This window comes from Arachis ipaensis, chromosome B6, assembly GCF_059453495.1.
Source record: "Arachis ipaensis isolate K30076 ecotype BB chromosome B6, ASM5945349v1, whole genome shotgun sequence".
Classification (NCBI taxonomy): domain Eukaryota; kingdom Viridiplantae; phylum Streptophyta; class Magnoliopsida; order Fabales; family Fabaceae; genus Arachis; species Arachis ipaensis.
This window is the reverse complement of record NC_142441.1, coordinates 113,880,506-113,885,640: the sequence shown is the minus strand read 5'-3', so window position 1 is coordinate 113,885,640 and position 5,135 is coordinate 113,880,506. Positions and strand designations below refer to the sequence as shown.

General features: G+C 42.3%; 1 non-coding gene across 1 annotated transcript; it reads left to right on the top strand.

Moving 5' to 3' along the window:
• Nucleotides 1-4,680: 4,680 nt before the first annotated feature.
• Nucleotides 4,681-4,788, top strand: LOC148562367 (small nucleolar RNA R71). The gene has a single exon (XR_015886919.1). It is a non-coding gene; the product is annotated as a small nucleolar RNA R71 (small nucleolar RNA).
• The last annotated feature ends 347 nt before the right edge of the window (nucleotides 4,789-5,135 follow it).

Below are 5,135 nucleotides of genomic sequence, written 5' to 3'. Positions count from 1 at the left end.
AAAATCAAATAGGATAAAAAGAAGAAAATGTACAATGAATTCCAAAAACATCTATGAAGATCAGTATTAATTAGATGAACGGGGCTTTTAGCTTTTTGCTTCTGAACAGTTTTGGCATCTCACTTTATCCTTTGAAGTTCAGAATGATTGGCATCTATAGGAACTCAGAATCCAGATAGTGTTACTGACTCTCCTAGTTAAGTATGTTGATTCTTGAACACAGCTACTTTATGAGTCTTGGCCGTGGCCCTAAGCACTTTGTTTTCCAGTATTACCACCGGATACATAAATGCCACAGACACATAACTGGGTGAACCTTTTTAGATTGTGACTCAGCTTTGCTAGAGTCCCCAATTAGAGGTGTCCAGGATTCTTAAGCACACTCTTCTTTTTGCTTTGGACTTCGACTTTAACCGCTCAGTCTCAAGTTTTCACTTGACACCTTCACGCCACAAGCACATGGTTAGGGACAGCTTGGTTTAGCCGCTTAGGCCAGGATTTTATTCCTGTGGGCCCTCCTATCCACTGATGCTCAAAGCCTTGGATCCTTTTTATCACCCTTGACTTTTGGTTTAAAGGGGTATTGGCTTTTTCTGCTTGCTTTTTCTTTTTCTTCTTCTTTTTTTTTTGCAAGCTTTTCACTGCTTTTTCTTGCTTCAAGAATCAATTTTATGATTTTTCAGATCATCAGATAATATTTCTCCTTTTCCTTTCATTCTTTCAAGAGCCAACAATTTTAACATTCATAAACAATCAAATTAAAAAATATGCACTGTTCAAGCATTCATTCAGAAAAACAATAGCATTGCCACCACATCAAAATAATTAAACTATTTTAAAATTCAAAATTCATGTACTTCTTTTTCTTTTTCAATTAAAAACATTTTTCATTTAAGAAAGGTGATGGATTCATAGGACACTCATAGCTTTAAGGCATAGACACTAAGACACTAATGATCATAAGACACAAACATAGATAAACATAAAGCATAATTTTCGAAAAACAGGAAAATAAAGAACAAGGAAGTTAAAGAATGGGTCCACCTTAGTGATGGCGGCTTGTTCTTCCTCTTGAAGATCTTATGGAGTGCTTGAGCTCCTCAATGTCTCTTCCTTGCCTTTGTTGCTCCTCTCTCATGGTTTTTTTTTATCTTCTCTAATTTCATGGAGGAGGATGGAATGCTCTTGGTGCTCCACCCTTAGTTGTCCCATGTTGGACCTCAATTCTCCTAGGGAGGTGTTGATTTGCTCCCAATAGTTTTATGGGGAGAAAGTGCATCCCTTGAGACATCTCAGGGATTTCATGATGAGGAATTTCCTCATGCTCATGTCCATGAGTGGGATCTCTTGTTTGCTCCATCCTTTTCTTAGTGATGGGCTTGTCCTCATCAATGAGAATGTCTCCCTCTATGTTAATTCCAACTGAATTACAGAGGTGACAAATGAGATGAGGGAAGGCTAACCTTGCCGAGGTAGAGGACTTGTCCGCCACCTTATAGAGTTCTTGGGATATAACCTCATGAACTTCTACTTCCTCTCCAATCATGATGCTATGAATCATGATGGCCTGGTCTATAGTAGCTTCGGACCGGTTGCTAGTGGGAATGATTGAACGTTGGATAAACTCCAACCATCCCCTAGCCACGGGCTTGAGGTCATGCCTTCTTAAATGAACCGGCTTTCCTCTTGAATCTCTCTTCCATTGAGCGCCCTCTTCACAAATGTCTATGAGGACTTGGTCCAACCTTTGATCAAAGTTGACCCTTCTAGTGTAGGGGTGTTCATCTCCTTGCATCATGGGCAAGTTGAATGCCAACCTTACAATTTTCGGACTAAAGTCTAAGCATTTTCCTCAGACCATTGTAAGCCAATTCTTAGGGTCCAGGTTCACACTTTGATCATGGTTCTTGGTGATCCATGCATTAGCATAGAATTCTTGAACCATTAAGATTCCGACTTGTTGAATGGGGTTGGTAAGAACTTCCCAACCTCTTCTTCGGATCTCATGTTGGATTTCGGGATATTCACTCTTTTTGAGTTTAAAAGGGACCTCGGGGATCACCTTCTTCATGGCCACAACTTCATAGAAGTGGTCTTGATGCACCCTTGAGAGGAATCTCTCCATCTCCCATGACTCGGAGGTGAAAGCTTTTGCCTTCCCTTTCCTCTTTCTAGAGATTTCTCCGGCCTTAGGTGCCATAAATGGTTATGGAAAAACAAAAAGCAACGTTTTTACCACACCAAACTTAGAAGGTTTGCTCGTCCTCGAGCAAAAGAAGAAAAAAGAGTAGAAGAAGAAGAAAATGGAGGAGATGGAGGAGGCTTTGTGGTTCGGCCAAGGGGGAAAAGTAGTGTTTAGGTTGTGTGAAAATGAAGGAGTGAAGATGGGTTTATATAGGAGGTGAGAGGGGTGTAGGGTTCGGCTAGTATGGGTGGGTTTGGGAGTTAAAGTGGTTTGAATTTGGGTGGTGAGGTAGGTGGGGTTTTATGAAGGATGGGTGTGAGTGGTGAAGAGAATGGTGGGATTTGATAGGTGAGGGGTTTTTGGGGAAGAGGTATTGAGGTGATTGGTGAATGGGTGAAGAAGAGAGAGAGTGGTGGGGTAGGTGGGGATCCTGTGGGGTCCACAGATCCTGAGGTGTTAAGGATAGCTCATCCCTGTACCGAGTGGCATGCAAAAATGCCCCTTTCTGCCAATCCTGGCGTTAAACGCCCAGAATGGTGCTAGACTGGGCGTTAAATGCCCATTTGCTGCCCTTACTGGCGTTTAAACGCCAGCAAGCTTTTCCTCCAGGGTGTGCTGTTTTTTTCTCTGTTTTTCATTCTGTTTTTGCTTTTTCAATTGTTTTTGTGACTTCACATGATCATCAACCTATAGAAAACATAAAATAACAATGGAAAATAGATAGATATAACATTGGGTTGCCTCCCAACAAGTGCTTCTTTAATGTCAGTAGCTTGACAGTGGGCTCTCATGGAGCCTCACAGATGTTTAGAGCAATATTGGAACCTCCCAACACCAAACTTAGAGTTTGAATGTAGGGGTTCAACACCAAAATTAGAGTTTGGTTGTGGCCTCCCAACACCAAACTTAGAGTTTGACTGTGGGGGTTCTGTTTGACTCTGTTTTGAGAGAAGCTCTTCATGCTTCCTCTCCATGGTTACAGAGGGATATCTTTGAGCCTTAAACACAAGGGATTTTTCATTCACTTGAATGATCAATTCTCCTCTGTCAACATCAATCACAGCCTTTGCTGTGGCTAGGAAGGGTCTGCCAAGGATGATGGATTCATCCATGCACTTCCCAGTCTCTAGGACTATGAAATCAGCAGGGATGTAGTGGTCTCCAACCTTTACCAAAACATCCTCTACAAGTCCATAAGCTTGTTTTCTTGAATTGTCTGCCATCTCTAGTGAGATTCTTGCAGCTTGTACCTCAAGGATCCCTAGCTTCTCCATTACAGAGAGAGGCATGAGGTTTACACTTGACCCTAGGTCACACAAAGCCTTCTCAAAGGTCATGGTGCCTATGGTACAAGGTATTGAGAACTTCCCAGGATCCTGTCTCTTTTGAGGTAATCTCTGCCTAGTCAAGTCATCCAGTTCTTTGGTGAGCAAATGGGGTTCATCCTCCCAAGTCTCATTACCAAATAACTTGTCATTTAGCTTCATGATTGCTTAAAGGTACTTAGTAACTTGCTCTTCAGTGACATCTTCATCCTCTTCAGAGGAGGAATACTCATCAGAGCCCATGAATGGCAGAAGTAAATCCAATGGAATCTCTATGGTCTCAGTGTGAGCCTCAGATTCCCATGGTTCCTCATTAGGGAACTCATTGGAGGCCAGTGGACGTCCATTGAGGTCTTCCTCAGTGGCAATCACTTCCTCTTCCTCCTCTCCAAATTCAGCCATGTTGATTGTGTTTATGGCCTTGCACTCTCCTTTTGGGTTCTCTTCTGTATTGCTTGGAAGAGTACTAGGAGGGAGTTCAGTAACTTTCTTGCTCAGCTGACCCACTTGTGCTTCCAAATTTCTAATGGAGGTCCTTGTTTCAGTCATGAAACTCTGAGTGGTTTTAATTAGATCAGAGACCATGGTTGCTAAGTCAGCGTGGTTCTGCTTAGAGTTCTCTGTCTGCTGCTGAGAAGATGATGGAAAAGGCTTGCCATTGCTAAACCTGTTTCTTCCACCATTGTTATTGTTAAAGCCTTGTTGAGGTCTCTGTTGATCCTTCCATGAGAGATTTGGATGGTTTCTCCATGAAGGATTGTAGGTGTTTCCATAGGGTTCACCCATGTAATTCACCTCTTCCATTGATGGGTTCTCAGGATCATAGGCTTCTTCTTCAGATGAAGCGTCCTTAGTACTGTCTGGTGCAGCTTGCATTCCAGACAGACTTTGAGAAATCATATTGATTTGCTGAGTCAATATTTTGTTCTGAGCCAATATGGCATTCAGAGTATCAATCTCAAGAACTCCTTTCTTCTGACTTGTCCCATTATTCACAGGATTCCTCTCAGAAGTGTACATAAATTGGTTATTTGCAACCATTTCAATGAGTTCCTGAGCTTCTGCAGGCGTCTTCTTCAGATGAAGAGATCCTCCAGCAAAGCTGTCCAATGACATCTTGGACAGTTCAGACAGACCATCATAGAAGATACCTATGATGCTCCATTCTGAAAGCATGTCAGAAGGGCACCTTCTGATCAATTGCTTGTATCTCTCCCAAGCTTCATAGAGGGATTCACCTTCCTTCTGTCTGAAGGTTTGGACTTCCACTCTAAGCTTACTCAATTTTTGAGGTGGAAAGAACTTTGCCAAGAAGGCATTGACTAGCTTCTCCCAAGAGTTCAGGCTTTCCTTAGGTTGTGAATCCAACCATATCCTAGCTCTGTCTCTTACAACAAAAGGGAATAGCATAAGTCTATAGACCTCAGGGTCAACCCCATTGGTCTTGACAGTGTCACAGATTTGCAAGAATTCAGCCAAGAACTGATGAGGATCTTCTAATGGAAGTCCATGAAACTTGCAATTCTGTTGCATCAGAGAAACTAATTGAGGCTTAAGCTCAAAGTTGTTTGCTCCAATGGCAGGGATAGAGATGCTTCTCCCATAGAAGTCGGGAGTAGGTGCAG